Raw genomic sequence first — 24429 nt, forward strand, 5'->3', positions numbered from 1 at the left:
TTTCTACCAACTCAAATATCTCGACATTAGCAGCAGTTAGCCGCTGTTTCAACAACCTTCTCAGCTGTTCCACCTTTTCGCGCTAACGTCGCCTTTTCTTCTTCCGGTTTACTGGCGACCTTTGTGCTTCTGGAGCTCTTCAAAAAAACATATTCGAGAATCACTGAGTGAAGTTTGTTGTGTTCAGAGAAGAGTTTCCAGCGCCTCCAGCTAACTAGCTTTAGCCACGGAAACGAACGGAACAGATCTTCGAATGATGATGATGACGACGACTACTTCTTCGTGTTTAATGGCGGTTGGCAACCAGCTTATATGGAGCATTACCGCCACCAACTGGACTGTTGGTCAGGAGGCTAACATTCCCAAAATAAAATAAAAACAAAAAAACAAACCAAAACAAAAAAAGCAGTAACTTATAACCTGTGCAGTAATCATGTATTTTTCAGAAAGTCGTCAAAGGAATTAAGGGCAGCACGGTGCCTTAGTGGTTATCAGTGTTGCCTCACAGCGAAAAGATCATGGGTTCATTTCCCACCTGTGGCTTTTCTGTGTGGAGTTTGCATGTTCTCCCTGTGTTTGCGTGGGTTTCCTCTGGGTGCTCCGGTTTCCTCCCACAGCTAAAGACATGCAGGTTAGGTGGACTGAGATTTTTAAATTGTCCATAGGTGTGCGAGTGTGTGTGAATGTGTTTGTTTGTGTGTATGTGGCCCTGTGACAGACTGGCGTCTGTCCTGGGTGCACCCCACCTCGCGCTTTATGATTGCTGGGATAGACTCCAGCCCCCCACGACCCTTGATTGGACTAAGCGGTTGAAGATGAGTGTGTGTGTGTGTAAAAGTAATTAAAGCAGATCCCACCAGACTCGAGCGTAACTATATTCTGTAAGTTTCTGTGTAGGCTCTCAGTTGTCCAGGTGGTTTCCATAGTAGAGAAGCTTGAATCTTCGACTGGACTGGGTTGCTTGACGTGAGGACGTTTCGCTTCAAATCACAGAAGCTTCCTCAGCTAAAATTCTTGCTCTGGTAGTCTGACTATATTCTGTAAGCTGAGGTCTACCTGTCTCCCCTGCAGCTGAATGGACAGTCGGTGTCTATTTTGTTGGTATTTTGGACACTGTATAAGAACATGCTCTACGGTCTCTTGACTGTCACTGCATTCACAGGTTCCATCAACATGTTTGTTAATGTCAAACAGTGAGCTATTCAGTCCTGTGTGACCAAATCTCAATCTTGAAAACACATCCTCCTCTCTTTTGTTCTTGTGTGTGCACTCCCCCTGCCAACAGTACACTGAATACTATGGAAATGGCCCCTATGTGCCCAGCATCCCATTGGTGCTGCCACTTGCTAATGCCTTTAGCCTTGATCATACTCTTCAGTTCTCCTTTACTGTGTCTGATGTCAATATCTATAGTGGACTTCCCTGCTGCTCACTTGACAAACTTATCAGCCAGCTCATTTCCCCTGATCCCTACATGAGTTGGGACCCATATAAATGATGAGAGCACTCCTGATTTCGTGAGAAAATTTGTCAAGGATACTATGCCACATACGAGTACGGTAGTGTTCAGAATAATAGTAGTGCTATGTGACTAAAAAGATTAATCCAGGTTTTGAGTATATTTCTTATTGGTACATGGGAAACAAGGTACCGGTAGATTCAGTAGATTCTCACAAATCTAACAAGACCAAGCATTCATGATATGCACACTCTTAAGGCTATGAAATTGGGCTATTAGTGAGAAAAGGGGGTGTTCACAATAATAGTAGGGTGATTCTTTAACTACCGGCACTATTGGCCTTGTAAATGTAATTTCCACCACACCATTGCCTTACAATATCAAGCACCTTGGGGCAACTGTTTGTTGTGATTTGGCGCTATATACATGTGCTCTGATGTCACTGTTTATCTCCATAGAAACTACCCAAACAATCTTTCATACAAACTGTTTAGGGACATTACAGTGTTGTGGTGGAAATTACAGCAATAGTGGGGGACAACTATTTTGTTTAAAAAAAATCACAACAATTGTATGACATTGAGTACCCCAATTATGTTTTGATTATTTTACTGATATTTTATTCAGAGATATTTTAAAACATTAGAAAAATCGTTTCTTTACCATTCATTTTTATCATTGAAGATCAAAAGTCTGGGTGTGGGACAAGCACAAAATGGCAATATTTGCATATAATGATGCTGAAAAAAGGTGAAAAAGTCATCATAGACTACTAGAACAAATTTCTTAACACACTTTCATTGTAAAGATAACTATAAAAGTGTGAAATTTCCCCTTTTTTCTGTTTTTCATACAATATGATCAAAGGACATAATAAGTGCCCGTAGTCTAAGAATCACCCAGTAGTGTGGCATTCAGTCAGTGAGTTCGTCAATTTTGTGGAACAAACAGGTGTGAATCAGGTGTCCCCTATTTAAGGATGAAGCCAGCACCTGTTGAACATGCTTTTCTCTTTGAAAGCTTGAGGAAAATGGGACGTTCAAGACATTGTTCAGAAGAACAGCGTAGTTTGATTAAAAAGTTGATTGGAGAGCAGAAAACTTATATGCAGGTGCAAAAACCTATAGGCTGTTCATCTACAATGATCTCCAATGCTTTAAAATGGACAAAAAAAAAAAAAAAAAACCAGACACGTGGGAAAAAAATGGAAAACAACCATCAAAATGGATAGAAGAATAACCAGAATGGCAAAGGCTCACCCATTGATCAGTATGTTACTGTAGGAATACCTGTGTTGGGGCAGTTTTTATTGACCTAAGAGCATTGGACACTGTAGATCGAGTTTTATTATCTATGTTAACTAATTTTAACTTTGCCTTGTACACAATCTCCTGGTTTCAATCATATTTATCTAAGAGGTTTCAATTTGTGACTATTGAGAGTGTGAAATTGCCATATTTGAGATGTCCTGTAGGTGTTCCTCAAGGGTCAGTTCTTGGCCCACTTTTATTTTCTTTATACCTTAACGCTCTACCCTACTCCTGCCAAACTGTTCATACACTGGTGCACATGGATGACGCAGTCATTTTTGCACCGGCTCAAAACATCCAAACAGCGGTCATTGTCTGTGTCTGTCTCTCTCTCCAAAAAATTATCTTTTTTTTTTTAAATGCTGAAACATGCGCTTTTCTAAAATGCCACAAAACCATAAATAAAAGTACTTAATTGTTTGAAGTCCATTTGGGTAAATGGTTGGATCCTTCCTCCTGTTAAAAAGTCACAGCAACCAGCGTTAGCGCCAGAGAGAACATAGTGCTCTGACTCAAACTGCAGGCACCACTCCTGCACTTCTCCCGCACACAGCCCAGCAGCAGAAATGCACAGCAGGCAGTCAGACTTTTCACCTCACACACAGACGGGTACAGGATGGGAAAATTTTGCAGGTTGTATCAGGAAATTCCGATCCGTGAATTACACTGGTATCAGAAGCCAATCCTGATATTGGATCAGATTGGTCTCAACACCAGTGTTGTCAAAGTAACTTTGAAAAGTTACTTTTTTTTAGTTGCTTTATAGAGTTACTTCATTAGCAGCTTTATGCAATTACTTTATTAGAAGCTGCAGAAAACTTGCAACTAATAAGTAATGTAACTAATAAGGTAACAAGTAATCTAACTTGGTTACTCTTAAGATTGAGCAATCAGCAAAGTAACTAATAGTTACTTTTCTGAGTACTAAATCTTAAAAATAACCAGGTTAGATTAGGAGTTACTTTATTAATTACATTCAGCAGCTTTTTCGGGGAGCAGTGGATGGTTTGTTTTTTCGGGGATGTACTTTTTTTGAGGGCAATCATTTTTTGGTGGTGTAAGGGGTTACGTCAGAGGGCAAATGCCGTCTCTTATCATTTGCTCAACCTCCTGTTGCATCGTTTTTATTTCATTATCCAAGAAATGTTTTTGTTTGATAAAGTTTGATTTTTGGGTTGTGAGATTCTTACAAGTGATGTCTTTCTTATTTGGACAGTGGTGGTGGAATATTTTTTGCCACTCTTTGGATCTCTTTTTCTGATTTTTGGGGTATTTTATTTTGGCATATTCCTTTGCCCACAACAGTATCCACTCTTCCTCCCTCTTCCACTGACTCCTTTTAAATTGGAGTTGCTTCCCTTTATCCATCAACTGATAGTCTTTTATCACTTCCTTTTGGGCTTCTTCCTTTATTTTTTTTGTATTTCCTCAGCCATCAGATATTTTGCGTTCTGTGAGGCGATCGATTCCAGTTTTGCGGTTGTGGTGGCTTCTTTCTTTTGTGTAGGTAAATTTTCATATGTGTATTGAGGTTGCTCTTTTGCCCAAATTTTTTACCACATTCAGAACACCCAAATGGTTTTTATCCTGCATGAATTATCATGTGTCTGTTCAAGTGGCCCTTTCGTCCAAAGCTTTGACCACACTCAGAACAGCTAAATGGTTTATGTCTTTTGGTTTTTCATTTATCTTTGATGTAATTTTAGTAGAATGCAATGGGCCCCAAACCTGGGGTCTAAAGTTGCATCCTAGGCTCTATAGTTATCCTAACCAGATCTGGCATTGTATCCGAGGGCTCTCTTCAAGATGGTGATCGTTCCCTTAATCGCAGACAACTGCACCTCATGTGCACTTGAGTGACCGGGATTGCCTCAAGGTATTTCTTCAGGTTTTTCTTCATCAGGCCTGTTGCTCCCACCACAACTGGATGATATCAATGTCTTTCGATGACCATGTTGTTCTTAGGTCATTTTTCAGGTCTTGGTATTTCGAGATCTTTCCCCTTTCAGCTCGATTCAGGCCGTAGTCATTGGGGACTGTCACATCAATGATTTTGGCTGTTTTCTCTTGCTTGTTCCAGATGACAATATCAGGTTTGATTGCACCTCCTTCAATGTGTCTTCCTGCTGGGATCTCTTTGTCGTAGAAGATCGTTACTTTTCCGTTGGATGAGACTGGTACTGGCTCCTGCTCCCAGACATGTTCTTTGACTTCCATCTCCAGTTCCTTGCAGATCTTCCAGTGGAGATATTGACAGATCTTGTTGTGTCTGGATGTATAATGCCCATCTGCCATGAGGATCTGGCATGCTGAAGTTAGATGGTTTACACTCTCAACAGCTGTATGACAGAATCGGCATTTATCATTCTGTGAGATCCCTGCCATTTTTTTGAAGCCATTTGTTAGAAGTCCCTGAGCTTGTGCTCCAATCAGAATTCTTTCTCCATCGAAACCAAGTTTTCCATTTTTTAGCCACTGCATTGATCCAACTTTGTCAATGTATTCCTTTTCGAGTTCTTCTTGGAAACGTCCGGCTCTTTTGTGCTGTTTCCATCTTTCCACTTGATGTTTTCCTTCTCTTTTGCTGTATTGTTCTCTGGTCTGTCTTGCAAGTTTTGTTGCAGGCATGAGACTGTTGCTTTTTCTCTCTTGTATAAGTTCTCCGCCAAAGTTTTTTGGCAGTTTAGTGATTGAGGTCCGTTCAGTTATGGCCTCGTGGTGTTGTGTGACCGTTTTTATGATTTCTTCCTCAGAGCTCTTTAAGTACTGTCCAATACTTACTATCGATGCTCTGTAGGCCTGGTTGATTTCAGTGAGACCCATACCGCCTTCTTTGCGAGGGAGATATAGTCTGTCCATGCACTGACTTCTGTATGTGATTTTGTGGAGGGTGAGCATTTTCCTGGTTTTTGTGTCCAATTTATTAAGCTCACATTGTGGCCAGTTCACTATGCCAAACCCATAGGTCACCACTGGTATTGCAAACTGGTTTATGGCTGTGATCTTGTTTTTTGGTGTCAGCTGTGTTTTGCAGATCTTTTTTAAGCGGTTTAGGTATTCTTTTGTTGTTTTTGTTCTCATTTTCTTGTGCTCAATTGTATTACTTTGTTCAATTCCCAAGTATTTGTATGTGGAGTCTGCAGCCAGATCTTCAATGTAGCTCCCTTCATCCAATTGTATGTTTTCGGTTTTTGTTTTTTTTCCTTTTGTCATTGTGCATTTTGAGCATTTATCCAGTCCAAATTCCATGTCAATGTCTTTTGAGAACTTATGGACAATTTCCACGAGCTGCCTGAGTCCGTTTTTTGTGTTGGCATAAATTTTCAAATCGTCCATGAACAACAGATGGTTCACAAGTTTTTGGTTTTCCTTTCCTTTGTCTTTACTTAAGTCATATCCGATGTCATGCTCCTGCCAGGTGCCTTGACGTTACTGTATTCACTCATTTTCTTTCTGATCTCCTCTTCACTGATTACAATTGCTGGCATTTGTTGTTTGTCTTTGTTTTTCTGTTGTATTTTTTCAATCCATTCAGCCTCTTGGTGTTGTTTTGGGTCTTCAAAGAGCGGTCTCCAGAATTTTTCAATTTCCTCTCTCTCAGGTGGCTGTTGTACTTCTATTGTGTCATTTGCCAGCTTTCTGTACACTAGTCTGGGATTTTTTGCAAATCTGTTTTGCTTGTATTTTCTTGTCTTTGTTCCTAATTTGTGCTGCGAAAGCTTTTACTAAGGCTTGATGTTCAGCCAGCCTTCCACTTAGCAGTTTGTCTTCAACATTGTATTTTCTTTTAATGAGATTTATTTTTTTTAGAAGATTCTTTTTGTGGTTCTTGTTTCCCAAAAATGTGGCCATTTGGGAGATCTCTGCTCTTAGGCAGCTGATTTTTTGTTGTAATTTCTTTTTCCATCGTGGCATGGTATTCTTTTTCTTATTTGTGGTTCTGTTTCTCTCCAAATCTTGTGGGGCTAATTTACTTTGTATGTACCATGCCGCTCCATAATTTACGGAGTTTAACTCTGTCAATGTGGCTCCTTTTGGGACCAATTTGGTTAGTCCTATGTTAACTTTTTGCAGGATATTTTTAAATTTTGTATTCTCCTTTAGTTTAGTCAGCTTTGGGCGCTCTTTCATGTCCATTTTTTTTTGTTTCTTCAATCTTATTTGCCAATTCCTCTTCTAGTTCCTGCTGTTCTGGGTCTGTGTGCACCTGTATATTATTTTGTAGATGAGCTGGTGAATTGTTCATTTTTTCGGAGAGTAGCATGTTGCTCGTTTTTTCGGGGGCAGTGAGTTGCTCGTTTTTTTCGGGGGGCAGTGAGTTGCTCGTTTTTTCGGGAGGCAGTGAGTTGCTCGTTTTTTCGGGAGGCAGTGAGTTGCTCGTTTTTTTAGGGAGCAGTGAATGGTTTGTTTTTTCGGGAGGGAGTGAATGGTTTGTTTTTTCGGGAGGGAGTGAATGGTTTGTTTTTTCGGGAGGGAGTGAATGGTTTGTTTTTTCGGGAGGGAGTGAATGGTTTGTTTTTTCGGGAGGCAGTGAATGGTTTGTTTTTTCGGGAGGCAGTGAATGGTTTGTTTTTTCGGGGGGCAGTGGATGGTTTGTTTTTTCGGGGATGTACTTTTTTTGAGGGTAATCATTTTTTGGTGATGTAATGGGTTGCGTCAGAGGGCAAATGCCGTCTCTTATTTGCTCAACCTCCTGTTGCATCGTTTTTATTTCATTATCCGAGAAATGTTTTTGTTTGATAAAGTTTGATTTTGGGTTGTGAGATTCTTATGTCTTTTGTTTTTTCATTTATCTTTGATGTCTTTTGTTTTTTTCATTTATCTTTGATGTCTTTTTAGTAGAATGCAATGGGCCCCAAACCTGGGGTCTAAAGTTGCATCCTAGGTTCTATAGTTACCTTAACCAGATCTGGCATTGTATCCGAGGGCTCTCTTCAAGATGGTGATCGTTCACTTAATCGCAGACAACTGCACCTCATGTGCACTTGGGTGACCGGGGATTGCCTCAAGGTATTTCTTCAGGTTCTTCTTCATCAGGCCTGTTGCTCCTACCACAACTGGAATGATATCGATGTCTTTCAATGACCATGTTGTTCTTAGGTCATTTTTCAGGTTTTGGTATTTTGAGATCTTTCCCCTTTCAGCTCGATTCAGGCCGTAATCATTGGGGACTGTCACATCAATGATTTTGGCTGTTTTCTCTTGCTTGTTCCAGATGACAATATCAGGTTTGATTGCACCTCCTTCTATGTGTCTTCCTGCTGGGATCTCTTTGTCGTAGAAGATCGTTATTTTTCCGTTGGATGAGACTGGTGTTGGCTCGTGCTCCCAGACATGTTCTTTGACTTCCATCTCCAGTTCCTTGCAGATCTTCCAGTGGAGATATTGACAGATCTTGTTATGTCTGGATGTATAATGCCCATCTGCCATGAGGATCTGGCATGCTGATGTTAGATGGTTTACACTCTCAACAGCTGTATGACAGAATCGGCATTTATCATTCTGTGAGATCCCTGCCATTTTTTTGAAGCCATTAGTTAGAAGTCCCTGATCTTGTGCTCCAATCAGAATTCTTTCTCCATCAAAACCAAGTTTTCCATTTTTTAGCCACTGCATTGATCCAACTTTGTCGATGTATTCCTTTTCGAGTTCTTCTTGGAAACGTCCGGCTCTTTTGTGTTGTTTCCATCTTTCCACTCGATGTTTTCCTTCTTTTTTGCAGTATTGTTCTCTGGTCTGTCTTGCAAGTTTTGTTGCAGGCATGAGACTGTTGCTTTTTCTCTCTTGTAGAAGTTCTCCGCCAAAGTTTTTTGCCAGTTTAGTGATTGAGGTCCGTTCACTTATGGCCTCGTGGTGTTGTGTGACCGTTTTTATGATTTCTTCTTCAGAGCTCTTTAAGTACTGTCCAATACTTATTATCGATGCTCTGTAGGCCTGGTTGATTTCAGTAAGACCCATACCGCCTTCTCTGCGAGGTAGGTATATTCTGTCCATGCACTGATTTCTGTATGTGATTTTGTGGAGGGTGAGCATTTTTCTGTTTTTTGTGTCCAATTTGTTAAGTTCGCATTGTGGCCAGTTCACTATGCCAAACCCATAGGTCACCACTGGTATTGCAAACTGGTTTATGGCTGTGATTTTATTTTTTGGTGTCAGCTGTGTTTTGCAGATCTTTTTTAAGCGGTTTAGGTATTATTTTGTTGTTTTTGTTCTCATTTTCTTGTGTTCAATTGAATTACTTTGTGCAATTCCCAAGTATTTGTATGTGGAGTCTGCAGCCAGGTCTTCAATGTAGCTCCCTTCATCCAATTGTATGTTTTCGGTTTTTGTCTTTTTTCCTTTTGTCATTGTGCATTTTGAGCATTTATCCAGTCCAAATTCCATGCTAATGTCTTTTGAGAACTTATGGGCAGTTTCCACGAGTTGAGTGAGTCCGTTTTTTTGTGTTGGCATAGATTTTCAAATCGTCCATGAACAACAGATTGTTCACAAGTTTTTGGTTTTCCTTTCCTTTGTCTTTACTTAAGTCATATCCAATGTCTTGCTCCTTCAGGATCTTGCTGAGCGGGTCCATGATTAAGCAGAATAAGAGAGGTGAAAGGCTGTCTCCTTGAAGTATCCCTCTCTGAACTCGTACGTCTGGGATTGTTATTTGTCCCTCTGTGTGATTGAGGGTGATGGTGGTGTTCCACTTGTTCATTTGTGCTCTCAGGAAGGTTCTTATTTTCTCATTGATGTTGTAGAGTTCTAAGCACCTCAAGATCCAGGAGTGTGGTACACTGTCAAATGCCTTTTTGTAATCAATCCAAGCCATGCTGAGGTTCCTCTGCCTTGTTTTGCAGTCCTCCAGGATAGCTTTGTCTGTCAGTAACTGGTCTTTAGCTCCTAATCTTCTTTTGGAACATCCTTTCTGTTCATTTTCCAGGTAGCCACCATTGTCAAGATGTTCATAAATGGCATCAGCTATGATTCCTGTCAGCCATTTGTATGTTGTTGTTAGGCAGCAGATGGGTCTGTACTTGTTGGGAAGCTGCGTTTCCTTGGTCTTTGGAATTAGGCTTGTGTTCCCTGTCGTTAGCCAGTCTGGTGTGTCCTCTTCTCCGTTCAATATTTTTGTGAAAGCCACAGCATAATGTTGGTGTAATGCTGTCAGTTTTTTCAGCCAAAAATTTGGGATTTTGTCGATGCCAGGTGCCTTGAAGTTACTGTATTCACTCATTTTCTTTCTGATCTCTTATTCATTGATTACAATTGCTGGCATTTGTTGTTTGTCTTTGTTTTTCTGTTGTATTTTGTCAATCCACTCAGCCTCTTGGTGTTGTTTTGGGTCTTCAAAGAGTGGTCTCCAAAATTTTTCAATTTCCTTTCTCTCAGGTGGTTGTTGTACTTCTATTGTGTCATTTGCCAGCTTTCTGTACACTAGTCTTGGGTTTGTTGCAAATAGTTTGTTTATCTGTTTTGCTTGTATTTTCTTGTCTTTATTCCTAATTTGTGCTGCGAAAGCTTTTACTAAGGCTTGATGTTCAGCCAGCCTTCCACCTAGCAGTTTGTCTTCAACATTGTATTTTCTTTTAATGCGATTTATTTTTTTTTTTTTTAAGATTCTTTTTGTGGTTCTTGTTTCCCAAAAATGTGGCCATTTGGGAGATCTCTGCTCTTAGGCAGCTGATGTTTTGTTGTAATTTCTTTTTCCATCGTGGCATGGTATTCTTTTTCTTATTTGTGGTACTGTTTCTCTCCAAATCTTGTGGGGCTAATTTACTTTGTATGTACCATGCCGCTCCATAATTTACAGAGTTTAACTCTGTCAATGTGGCTCCTCTTGGGACCAGTTTGGTCAGTCCTATGTTAACTTTTTGAAGGATATTTTTGAATTTTTTATTCTCTTTTAGTTTAGTCAGCTTTGGGCGCTCTTTCATGTCCATTTTTCTTGTTTCTTCAATCTTATTTGCCAATTCCTCTTCTAGTTCCTGCTGTTCTGGGTCTGTGTGCACCTGTGAATTATTTTGTAGATGAGCTGGTGAGTTGTTCGTTTTTTCGGTGGGCAATGAGTTGCTCGTTTTTTCAGGGGGCAGTGAGTTGTTCATTTTTTCGAGAGGCAGTGAGTGGTTCAGTTTTTCATGAGGCAGTGAGTGGTTCGTTTTTTCGGGAGGCAGTGAGTGGTTCGTTTTTTCGGGAGGCAGTGAGTGGTTCGTTTTTTCGGGAGGCAGTGAGTGGTTCGTTTTTTCGGGAGGCAGTGAGTGGTTCGTTTTTTCGGGAGGCAGTGAGTGGTTCGTTTTTTCGGGAGGCAGTGAGTGGTTCGTTTTTTCGGGAGGCAGTGAGTGGTTCGTTTTTTCGGAAGGCAATAAATGGTTCAGTTTTTCGGTAGGCAGTGAATGGTTCGGTTTTTCGGGAGGCAGTGGATGGTTCAGTTTTTCGGGGATAAACTTTTTTGAGGGCAATCATTTTTTGGTGGTGTAATGGGTTGCGTCAGAGGGCAGATGCCTTCTCTTATCATTTTCTCAACCTCCTGCTGCATTGTTTTTATTTCATTATCTGAGAAATGTTTTTGTTTGATAAAGTTTGATTTTTGGGTTGTGAGATTCTTACAAGTGATGTCTTTCTTACTTGGGCAGTGGTGGTGGAATATTTTTTGCCATTCTTTGGATGTCTTTGTCTGATTTTTGGGGTATTTTATTTTGGCATATTCTTTTGCCCACAACAGTATCCACTCTTCCTCCCTCTTCCACTGACTCCTTTTAAACTGTAGTTGCTTCCCTTTATCCAGCAATTGATAGTCTTTTATCGCTTCCTTTTGGGCTTCTTCCTTTATTTTTTTATTTCCTCAGTCGTCAGATATTTTGCGATCTGTGAGGCAATCGATTCCAGTTTTGCGGTAGTTGTGGCTTCTTTCTTTTGTGTAGGTAAATCCGCTTCTTTTATGCGTTCCTCAAATACTGCTTTTTTCTTTCTGCCCCACTTCTCATGCCTTGAGTAAGTGAAGCAGTGAAAGATCTTTTTTTTCTCTTCAATGGTCCAATTAACTGTGGTGTAATTTCGCTTGTTTCTTTTGGCCCATTGATGCTGCTGTTGCTGGAGTCCAGGATCAGAACTATGCTGATCTGGTGGATTATCCAGCTGAGTGTTCTTCTGTTCAGTTCCAGAACTGTCTGAACTCCTGCCACTGGTATCTGGTTGTAAATGACTGTTTGGACCTGAGTTGCTGGTTGGTTGTGGTTCTCCATGAATTATCATGTGTGTTTTCAGGTTGCCCTTTTGTCTAAATCTTTGACCACATTCAGAACAGCCAAACTGTTTTTGTCTTTTCATTTATCTTTGATGTCTTTTTAGTAGAATGCAATGGGCCCCAAACCTGGGGTCTAAAGTTGCATCCTAGGTTCTATAGTTATCTTAACCAGATCTGGCATTGTATCCGAGGGCTCTCTTCAAGATGGTGATCGTTCCCTTAATCGCAGACAACTGCACCTCATGTGCACTTGGGTGACCGGGGATTGCCTCAAGGTCCTTTATGAATTATCATGTGTTGGTTCAGGTTGCTATTTCTTCCAAATCTTTTACCACATTCTAAATAGCCAAATTGTTTTTGTCGTGTATGAATTGACCTGTGTTTGTTCAGCGTGCCCTTCTGTTTCTGTCTTTTAATCTGATCACAACAGCTAAATGATTTAACACTTGCTTGCCTCACCTTATGTTGTTCTGAGTTGTTCATGTGACCAGATGCTTTTACATATTTAGAGCAATTAAATTGTTTCTCAGCAATGGTGCAATTGCGTGAACTAACAATATTGGTATTTTGTGGACAGTTAAAATGTGACTGATGTTCTCTGGTCTGTTTCCAGTCATAACTGTCATCAGTGTCAGTTCCAGAGCTGTGTGAACTCCAGCCACTGGTATCTGATTGAAAATTACTGTTTGGCCCTGAGTTGCTGGCTGGTTGTGGTCCTTCATTGTCCTCTCCATCAGCTTCTGCTGTCAGTGTTCTGTGTACAGATGAGCTGCTGGCTACAGGCTCAGCCTTTCTGCTCTCGTCACTTCGGCTTTGATGAAGCTGTGATGACTCTGGTTTTTCATCATCATTTTCAATCTTCAAAGAGTCGGCAGTGAAACCAAACTTGGTGAGATCTGCCTCCTCCAGCTGCTGGAGTTGCTCTCCCTGCTGACTTATCCACAGCTTCTCTTCTTCTTTAATGTCCTCCTGGTCAACCCTCAGATTACCTTCCTGGTGTTCAGGAAGAATTTCTTCTTTAATCACCAACAATGGCTGCATGTCTGCAAAGAAACAAATAAATTAACAATAAATGTTAGAACAAAACTCATTAAAATCACGTATCAGAGTGGCGAGTTTGACCTAATGACAGTAAGTTATTGTACTGATGAAACTGATAAAGTAAAAATGTACATCAGGTGGACTTGTTTTACATTTCACATACTTTAACTGGACTCCAATATAATGTCAAAACTCATGAAATATGACATGAACAGATCTACAGTAGCATTAAAACTCATTGAAAAATATATAAGGCAACTATTTTAATAGTTTATAATGTTGCTGATCTCAAACACAATGTTAATGGGTTTCATTTCTACAGCACCTTTTACCATCTGATGAACATGCTCAAAGAGCTTTACAGTGATGTCTTACATGCACCTTTTCACACTCATGAAACAGGAGCAATCTGGTGTTTCAAATCTGACGGGGAAATGAGGATCCTTTGCTCCCAAATCCGTGGATTTAAACTCTCATCCCCGGTTTCCAAAATTGTACAGACTGCTGTGAAAAGGTGTGCAAAAAAGAATTTATGATGGTGTTCATAAAAATAAAATTAAAAACCAAAATCCTAAGGGTATTTTCACACATTAAAGTCAAGAACAAGGTCTGAACCAAGGTTCATGTTTGTATACATTTGGTTTCACACTTCAATGTTGCTGTTGGATAACAAACTTTTTTGATGTACTTATGACATCACTGTCTATGTCTGCTTTGTCCTGTACTTTACCTTGAATGTCCTGAAAACATGCGTGTGTCTAATGTTGGCTTATTGTTGGCTGACAATGACATGAACGTAGCAGAAGAGCTGCTTTACATCAAACACCATCAGGGCCTACAAGAGGAATAGACTTATTTGTTTCTGTTTCTTCAGCTGTTGATGACATTAAAGGACATGTCACACATTTTTAATGTCCCAGTTAGCAAGACAACATAAAAGTACTCATGACCAAGGTTGGGTAGGATTACTTTGAATGAATACATGTGGATTACATGTATGTATGTACATACATTTGGATTACTTGTAATCTGATTACTTTTGGATTACATTTTAAAGTAATCCTACCCAACTTTGCTCATGACTGAGTCTCTCCACACACATGCTAATAATTAGCGATCGCTGATGTATTTTATTCCTCTCTGAGTGTTAGCAGGTGCATTTCCGGAAAACATCTCACTCGGCAATTCTCAGTGTGTGACGAACATTTTAGAATGAGCACAAACATCCTGATGACTGACCGACAGAGGGAAACGAACCTGCTCCATCCAAAGACGAAACTTCTGAGACAGGAGACAACACACTTCATCTCCAAGTGTCGGATTTTGGAACCTAAAGTGTGGTGACGCGCTGTTTCTGTGGATGCTGGCTTACTGAAGCTTAGGGTTGGGGCCGATCCGATCCCGGATCGGTATCGGGTTCCGATACCGACGGAATTCCTGGATTGGAATTTCCCGATTCAACCTGCAGGAGTTTCTGATACTAGAGAGAAACCATGTTTGTGAAACCTCTCTCGTGCTGCCTGCTCTCTGCTCTGTATAGTGCTGAGCAGGAGGAAAGGGTGGGGGGGGGGGGGGGGTTCTGAGCTGGAGACAAGCTGTTTGTTCGGCAGACATTGAGGGTTTTAAACAACGGGTAATGTCAAATTTCCGCCCGGCTCTCGGGTTCAAATGCTCTATGCTGCCGAGCATAGATTTTCTGAAAAATTAACTGAATTGTTACTGAAAAATCAGCCGCTTCAACGTCCTGAGGCTGTGAAGCCACAGCTCGGAGTGCAGCTGAAGAGGACAGCTGAACAGAGATTCACTTTCTCTCTCTCTCTCTCCATTGAACGGGAACAATCTCAATTAAAATCCTTCAGTAGAAATTTACGGGTTACTTTACAGTTAAAAGGCTTCATGTTTCCAAAAAGTCTGAAGTTTGCGCAGTACGAAAACAGCAAGAGAGAGGGACAGAGAGACAAAAAAAGAGGAGAGAGACAGACTGAGAGACAGGCAGAGAGAGAGAGAAAGACTGAGAGACAGGCAGAGAGAGAGAGACAGACAGGACTTAATTTTTACTCTTAACACTTGCTTTGACAATGTAAACATATGTCTCCCATATCAATAAGGTGCCACTGAAATTGAAAATTGAGGAGAGAGAGAGAGCACTGTCTTTGCTCTTTGTCTATAAAAATAAGGCTATAAAAGTCTAAAACAAAAAACAACAACAACAAAAAAAAAAAACAATTCTTTCACAAAAACATCAAATCTAGGCTTTCATCTTAGATACACCTTCTGGCAAATTGGAGCTAAACTTTCAGGTCTCCTTATTAAGGAACTCCTCATATAAAATCAACAATAATGATTATAATAATATTAAAGCAAATAGAGCTCTGGTATTGGATCGGAAAATTATCGGCAGATATCCAAATTGAGGTATCGGGATCGGATTGGAAGTGAAAAATTGTGGATCGGTGCATCATCCCTACTGAGGCTGTGGACATGGACGTGGGGACAGCTCCATGATGCTGCTGTAACAGACTGCCTGGACACAGAGATGGAGTTATTACATCGGAAAAGGTCAGAATACAATATTTCCAGGAGGTAATGGACTTTATTTAACATGACATACTCGTGAGAGAACTAAAGGCAGAGCTGCAACCGGCGATCACACGCACACGTGTGCGTGCGTGAGAGGGGGCTTTGATTGTGTGAAGTTTACATTTAGAAATCTACTACTGGGTGAGTCTGGCATGTTCAGGATTATTCCTGTTTTGTGGCAAGCTTTTTCTTTTTTACTTTGAGTGTGAATTTGGAGCTGGAGAGTGTGTGTGTGTGTGCGCGCGCGCTCCTGCCGCTGTGAACATGAATGTCTCCATGATGTATTTTCCCCGGCAGCAGATGCATTTTTTTTTAGATTTTATTGATAACACTCATAATTAACCATGCACAAAGCTAAGCCTCGAGCAGAGATCGTTATTGACAGGCTGAGTTTATGGCTCATGGCCGTGCAGGTGCACTAAACCGTCTCAGGGCTGCTGCTTTTACTGTGACTGCATCAAAATTAACAGTCGTCACTTAAAAATGAGTCATCATAACAACATCACACTTATGTCAACTGTGGAATTAGTCTGTGCCTCAGTTCTTAACATCAACAGCTACATTCCATTGAAGCACACGCTGGGACGCTTCTAGTAGCTACGTCACCTGTTGGAAACACACTTGATTTTCAGATGTCTCTGTAGCTGTTTGCTGTGAATGCCATATACTTTGAAACCGGTCATGGAAGTGCACAAAGTAATCCCGGTGGATCATCGGATGGTCACTAACAGCCTAAATCAAAACTGTAATGATTTCAGTGTGACATGTCCTTTAAGGCCCAGTCACACAGCACTTGAAGCCCTAACGAAACAAGAAATCTGGACTTTCGTTAACTTTCGCTGGCATAGCTTAACCTTCGCTCAGCTTCGTTCCCCTGCAGCGGTTGCATCTTCAGGATTATTAAACTGTCGAAAAATTTGAACGGAGGGCAACGAAAACCTCAATTCATCCGTATTTTGTTTTGCTGTTGTTCTTGGTTTTTTTTTTTAATCGTTTGCTTAGTTTTTGTAACGTTAGCGTTTAGTTTGACTTCGTTTGACCAGCTGAATGTTTTCACACAGTGCAGAAACTGTTTCTGAGCGCTGCTGCTGTCACTGCATTCATGTACCATTGGAAATTACATGGCAAACTCAGCCTGTTTGCTTGGATTTTTTTTTTTTATCTGGGTGGGGGGTCAGCTTCACTGGGCTCAGGCACCTTATATAGGCCAGAATTAATCTTTTGTGTTGATACAATTAATTATATTGCCACAAGCACCTGCTGACTTTGAAACAACAAAAAGTTGTGTAATTTCCGATCGTACTTGAACGCAGTGGCAGTGTCAGCAGCAGCTCCTGCGTGTGCTTATTATTTTTTATTAAATATAACAATATGAGTGTAGGAATGATGATTCAGATGATTATATAAAGAGCTGTTCTGGAAGGCAGAATTCACATTGTGGATCAGCTGCAGCTGGTGGAAATCACCGCAAATGTGAGTCAATGCGCAGCGTTCACACGGACTGATCAATTCACTGCTCTGATATATTCAATCATCTTTACACTTATATTTATTCCCCCTTTTATAAATCAATATATATGGCTTAGTAACGTAAGACAGTGATACAGCAGTGACCATGGCACAAACTTTTGGATATATACAAACAACCAGTTTGACCAACGGCGCTTATGGCCCGGTCACACGGCATACAACGATTCCTGAACGAAGGGAAAAAAGTCACAAATCGTCAAGAAAAGGTGGATGAATGAGCTTTTGACTTTTCCCCATCACCGAATAGCCTGCGAATCAAGAGCGCAAAAGGAATGAAAGAGGAACAAAATCAAACCGAAGCTGACGATCTCCATGCTTTAAACGAAATGTGCCTGGAGTCACTGCTGGAGCAGTGCGTGTCTGCATCCTGCTCTGCATTCTAGGACTTGGCACTGGGACGGAGCTCTGTAGCACTTGAGTCCTGGGGAAGCATACAACCCGAGCCACTGTTGAGTGTGCAAGTCGGTGGATCCACCTGCTCTGGTTGCTCGTCCAGAACAACAGAGAGATCATTGTCTTCATCATCAGAATCCTCAGTGTCTGGTTCAGACTGACGACGCGCTGTGCACTCCGTCTTGCAACATCCATCCATTTTCTTCTGCTTTATCCGGAGTCGGGTCGCGGGGGCAGCAGCTCAAGCAAAGCCGCCCAGACCTCCCGATCCACACACACCTCCCCAAGATTTAGCACTTGTTCAAACAAGACAATTAGGGGTTATATTGTTTAAGAAAAAGTGTGCAATCCCACTCAAAAATGTTGAACCCCCCCCCCCCCCCCCCCCGCCCAACTGTCAAAATGACAGAAAAATGCTGCCTGTCTTACTGGATTAAAAGGAACAGTGTGTCATTTTTGAAGAAGAGAACAAATGTTATGTCCATCAAATATTGTGTTTTTTAATTTTTCAATGTTATTTTCTTAACTTAGAAAAATGCAAAAAAGAACTTTGATATTAAACATGTCAGGTTTTTTTTTGCCCATTATTCTTGCTTTCAATGCATCTAAAACCAATCAAAATGACTCGCAATGCGTGCTGCCTCAAGTAATAATTGCCAACAGCATCGATATACAAAAACCCTGTATATGTATATATATATATATATATATATATATATATATATATATATATATATATATATATATATATATATATATATATACATACACACACACACACACACACACATACATACACGAGGTCTGTGATAAAAGTAACGGACCTTATTTTTGTCAAAAACCATATGGATTTGAATCACGTGTGATTACATCAGACATGCTTGAACCCTCGTGGGCATGCAAGAGTTTTTTCACGCCTGTCGGTTACGTCATTCGCCTGTGGGCAGTCTTTGAGTGAGGAGTCGCCCACCCTCTCGTCGATTTTTTTCATTGTTTAGGAATGGCTCAGAGATTGCTGCTTTGTTTGATCAAAATTTTTTCAAAACTGTAAGGCACAACTGAGTGGACACCATTTGATAAATTCAGCTGGTTTTCGGTAAAACTTTTAATGGCTGATCAGAGATTTTGGTCTGGTAGTGTCGCTTTAAGGATGGCCCACGGTGCCTGATGGCGATCTGCGCTCCGAGGCGGCAGCGTCTCGCCGTTTCAAGTTGAAAACTTCCACATTTCAGGCTCTGTTGACCCAGTAAGTCGTCAGAGAACAGAGAACTTTCAGAAGAAGTCGGCATGAGGAGTTTATTCGTACATTCCATTGTTAACGGACATTTTGTAATGAAAGAATGTGCGGGCAGAGTCGCATGTCGGGCCGGACCCGACCGCAAGGGGTCGCGACAGGAAAAACACCTCTGTTGGAAACCTTAAAGGACAAGTTGGAACATGCCCAGCTGTTACAATTTCTCAGTTACTCACTTGTTGAAAGCCATCAAAAGCCGCCTGAATTTTACAAATAGTTTTCAACACGGAGGTGTTTTTCCTGTCGCGGCACACACAGATTCGTGTGCGCGCAAATTCGCCGAGTCATTTCCGTGACGACTCAGCGAATTTGCGCGCATGTCTTTCATTAAAAAATGTCCCTAAACAGTGGAATGTCCGCATAAAGTCCTCATGCCGGCCTCTTCTGAATCTTCTCTGTTCTCTCACAACGTCCTGGGTGAATTAAGCCTTAAATTAGGATGTTTTCAGGTCGAAACAGGCCGACGACGGCGCCTGGAAGCGCTGCACGACGTCCCGCTCCGTGGAAAGTCCTTACAGCGACAGAAACACCCCATAATCTCTCATCAGCCGTTAAACTTTTCACCAAAAACCAGCTTAATTTCTCGAATAGTGTCCACTTGGATATTCCTCACAGGTCCAGAAAAATTGTTGATAAAGCAACGCGCGCCGTCCGCAGTGGCTATTCAGACAAAGAGATTCCGATGGGCGGGGTGGAGCACTCCTCACTCAAGGCCTTCCCACAGGCGAATGACGTCACCGACGTGTGAAAAAAACGCATGCATGCGCACGAGGGTTCAAGCATGTCTGACGTAAAAACATATGAATCAAATCCATTTATTTTTTGAAAAAAATAAAAAGGACCGCTTTTTTCATCACAGACCTCGTATATATATTTATTTATTTTTTTCCAGGGGTGGACTGATCAAAGGTTTTGCAGACATGACACTGACGGGGGGGGGGGGGGGGGGACGGACGGACAGGATGAACACACGTGCCAACGTGGACTTCTGTATTTTCATTTTTATTCTGTCTTGAATTTGCAGGTTTTGGAAATCACAAATCTATGAAATTATTTCTGTTTACCATGGCATTTTGAATGTTTTATCATGTTAGCTACATAGTAGAGAATCTTGAATCTTCGACTGGACTGGGTTGCTTGACGCGAGGACGTTTCGCTTCAAATCGCAGAAGCTTCCTCAGCTAAAATTCTTGCTCTGGTAGTCTGACTTCTGTCTTGACTCTTGTAGAGAAGAGTAAACAGAAGCCAACAAAAGCTGGAGTTTTTTTAAACCTAACCAGACCCCTCCTACCGAGAGGCCGACTGCTATAGGCTAGTGACTAAACAATAGCTCTAATTAGCACCTATTGTGCTCTAGTTAGCACCCTCCTAATGACAGGGCAGCTGTCCCTCCCAATGATGGGACGGAAGCCTCTCCTGATGGCTCCCTTGATGACTCTCCTGATGACGTGAATGACTCATTACCATGAACAAAAGACTGAAACTGCTTTGACTTGAGTACCCCATTGTTAACAGGGGACAAAGCGTGTCTCAGACCCCCTCCCCGGTTAAGGCTGGGTTTCAACTGTTTCACATAGAATGCTTCCTTGACACCTCTCTCAAACCATTTCTTCTCTCTGGCTAAGATTTTAAATAGAATGCTTCCTTGACACCTCTCTCAAACCATTTCTTCTCTCTGGCTAAGATTTTAAATAGAATGCTTCCTTGACACCTCTCTCAAACCATTTCTTCTCTCTGGCTAAGATTTTAACTTCCTTGTCCTCAAACGTGTGGTTAGTGTCTTTCAGGTGGAGATGAACTGCAGACTGAGGTCCATTTGCGCCCTCTCTGCGGTGCTGGTATAGCCTTTTGTGTAAAGGTTGCTTAGTCTCACCTATGTAGTGTTCATTACAGTTTTCCTGATATCTGACAGAATACACTACATTGCTCTGTTTGTAACTAGGGATCCTGTCCTTAGGGTGAACTAATTTCTGTCTCAAGGTGTTAACCGGTTTAAAGTAAACTGGGATTTTGTGCTGTCTGAAGATCCTTTGTAGTTTTTCCCCTACTCCTGATAAATAAGGGAGACACTCTTCTTCTTGTCTCCGTCTCCTGTCTATCTGGTCTCTTTGTTTTCTGGGACTTCTGCACTTTATCCAGGGACCATCGTGGGTACCCACATACTGTGAGGGTTTTCCGTACAAGTTGTTGTTCTTTAGCCCTTCCCTCTGCAGCTGTGGGCATCTGTAGGGCTCTGTGTTGAAGAGTCCTGATCACCCCGAGGTTCTGTTCAAGGGGGTGGTTTGAGCCAAAGAGCAGATATTGGTCAGTGTGAGTGGGTTTTCTGTAAACCCCTGTCTGGAGCTGCCTGAAAACCCACACACACTGACCAATATCTGCTCTTTGGCTCAAACCACCCCCTTGAACACAAGCAGTCCAGTCGAAGATTCAAGCTTCTGTACTATGGAAACCACCTGGACAACTGAGAGCCTACACAGAAACATGTTAGCTACACAAAATGAGGGCTTAAGACCAAATAAAAAAAATAAGTTGTTTATCATCCCCACCCTACACAGAAAGTTACCAAGACTACAAAAATGATTTTCACCATGTGGCGAAAAGCGCCGGTGGACATAATTTTGGGTGTGGCGGTGGAAATAATTTCGGGCACAGCTATGCCGCATTTTTGAGCTGCTTTTAGCATCTGACCGTTTTGCGCTCCTTTTAGTGTCCAAGAATCCCTCCACCAGTAGGTGATTTTCTGTTCCGTTTCAAATGACTTAATGGCACCCAAAACGGCATTTACAGATGAAAATTTAGCAACAACACTCAATGCCGAGGGTGCCACCATGTTGTAATACCTTCTACAATGACGCGATTTGAACTAGCTAATCAGCGAGGAGATCCAGTCAAATATTGCTAGGTGCGTTTGCCGTAAACGGCAAAATATACACTACCACTGAACTATACACTACACTACCTACATATTATGAATGATGTTCACGTTTTGCAACTAACGGTGTGCGGATAATTCACGATTTACAGCTGATTCACGTTTTGAGGGTTAACATTGGTGTTTGGTGTTCAGTCTATAATAAGAACTCCAACACAAACTAACAGCTATCATTTGGGTGTGGTTAGGGTTGCCAACTGTCCCTTGAAAAACGGAATCGTCCCTTATTTGGAAATAAAAGTGTGCGTTCCGTATTGACCTGAAACAGGACGCAGTTTGTCCCGTATTTCTGTGAGAATCAAAAAGTCTGTAAAATGTCAATGGAATTGACTGGCGCTTTATATGGAAACTTACGGTAAATATGATCCCAGCCTCTCTCCTGCTCTTCACCAATGAGCTGACAGACACGAGTTGACGATACAGAATCACTCTTATCTCATTGGTTGAGGGACATCTGCTCGCAAGAAGATCCCGGACGAGAATCATGAGCCGACGACGGTCGTGGGACGACCATAACAAAGTAGCATGGCTGATACCGACACCGACACTGCAGATACGCCTATGAACAGCAATGTCTGTAACGTCGTTACTCCGCCTCGAAAAAAAAACAAAACAAAAAAAAAAGCAAAAATACATGGGCAAATGGGAAAAGGAAAATGGCTGGATGGAAAAGGTGCGCGACAACTGCTAAAAGTATTGTAAGTATTGTTTACTTTTTCAGACTTTCACTGTTACATTGTTTTGGATGATTTTTTATTTTTTTTTGTTAATTTATACACTTTTAAGTTAAGCAATAACACGACAGAGAAAGATTTATTTTTAAAGAAATGTTTTTTATACTTTGAAGCAGGACAGGATGCTCATATTGAAATTGTGAGTGAAAATTTATTTTGCACTAAAAATAAATTGCTAAATAATAATTTGTTTTCCGCATGTTCATATCATAAATGCATGTGTGCATCTACTTAAATTCAGGGTCAAGTCAATAGTCAAATGGTTAAAAATCGTTTCACACACACGCTGGGAAGGGTGAAGCCAATGGTCAGTTGGCGGGTCCATGGAAATAGAGACTGGAATGGACGTGACTTGCGGCGTGCCCCACGGTGGCCATTACTGAGGGTGGAGAGAGACCTTGATCCTGTTAAACAGAAGCGATATGAGGAGAAAAAAGGCAGCCAGTGCTTTACCATCAACTGCACGAACCACAAAAACAAATTCTCCAATACTAAAATGAACTGTACAAGAGCCTTAATGTAATTATGTAAAACAAATGTCTATTTTAAAGTCGTTATGCCGCAATTTAATGTCAATATACTGAGACTATAACTCAACGCCATAAGTTCTTTTCATTAAGCTGCGTTCACATGCGGAAACAAAAATGTTTAAATATATTTATGTCTATATATATATATATATATATATATACTTGCAGCTGTTTAATATGATATGTACGTGGTGGTCACAGGAGGCATTTAAATTTGAACAGTGTGGTTGGAGGGGATGGAGGAGGTACTTTTTACCCTGACTGAGGGTCAAAAGTCATAAATTCTGAATGGCTTTATATCTACTTGTAATAAAATGTTAGTAAAAATCATATATATGTTGTTGTCATTAAAAGACTAGCAGTAATATTACAGTGGAAAAAGCAGCAAGGTAAATGAGCACAATGGCAAGGCATACTTCAGATTAGTATTTTAATACATAAGGATTTTTTTATCCAGACATGTATGGGTTCGTTAGACCTTTTAATTAGCATGAATACAACTTACAAGCGTCATTTATAAAAATCCATCGAGAATTATGATGACAGGAAAAAAAAAAAATCACAGTAAATTAACAGAATGGAATATTTTCCACAAATTTCCACACTTTACATAAAACACTTTTTTCCTACCTAAACATGTATGGGTTCATTAGAAAGAGCAATTAAAGGGCTTTAAAACAAGCCTACTTTTATTAAAATCTGTTAACAAATAGCGACAATAAAGCGAGAAAAGCAGCAGTGTCGTAATTTCCCCAAATTTCTGCATTTTACATAAAAGTGTTTTTTTTTCCCACCCACACATGCATAGGTGCATTGGAAAGAGCTTTCAAAGGGCTTTGAAACAAGCCTACATTTATTAAAATCCATTAAGAAATAGTGACGCTAGTGCAAAAAAAGCAGTCAGTTTATTATTGATGAGATGCACATTTTCACCCTTAGTAATGGCGCCTTCCTGTCCTGAGTGACGCTAATAGATAGAGGCGCGGATGTCCATTCCAGTCTATATTTCCATGGGCCGGTCAGCCCTGCCAGTGAGGTGTCCCTTATTTATTTTTCAGAGTTGGCAACCCTAGGTGTGGTGGAGTTGGTCTGAAATAAAGTTTAGTGGACAAACCTGCTCTGGATCAGCGAACGTCAGGCTTGAAAACAGCATCCAGCACGTTGACTAATTTCTTCTCTTCTTTAAATCCACTCGTTTCTTCTTGCTGCTCTGTGATCTGTTTGTTTCTACCAACTCAAATATCTCAACATGAGCAGCAGTTAGCTGCTGTTTCAACAACCTTCTCAGCTGTTCCACCTTCTCGCGCTGACTTCGCCTTTTCTTCTTCTTCCGGTTTACTGTCGACCTTTATGCTTCTGGAACTCTTCAGAAAACATATTCGAGGATCACAGAGTGATCT

The 24429-nt window shown here is 41.0% G+C and overlaps 1 long non-coding RNA gene across 1 annotated transcript; it reads right to left on the reverse strand.

Annotated features, from left to right (window-relative positions):
* Positions 1-12956: 12956 nt before the first annotated feature.
* On the reverse strand, positions 12957-24205 carry LOC117507637. The gene is made up of 2 exons (XR_004559805.1): positions 24144-24205; positions 12957-13038 (listed from the first exon to the last, which is right to left on the reverse strand). It is a non-coding gene; the product is annotated as an uncharacterized LOC117507637 (long non-coding RNA).
* Between the last annotated feature and the right edge of the window lie 224 nt (positions 24206-24429).

The sequence above is a fragment of the Thalassophryne amazonica genome, chromosome 3, assembly GCF_902500255.1.
Source record: "Thalassophryne amazonica chromosome 3, fThaAma1.1, whole genome shotgun sequence".
NCBI lineage: Eukaryota > Metazoa > Chordata > Actinopteri > Batrachoidiformes > Batrachoididae > Thalassophryne > Thalassophryne amazonica.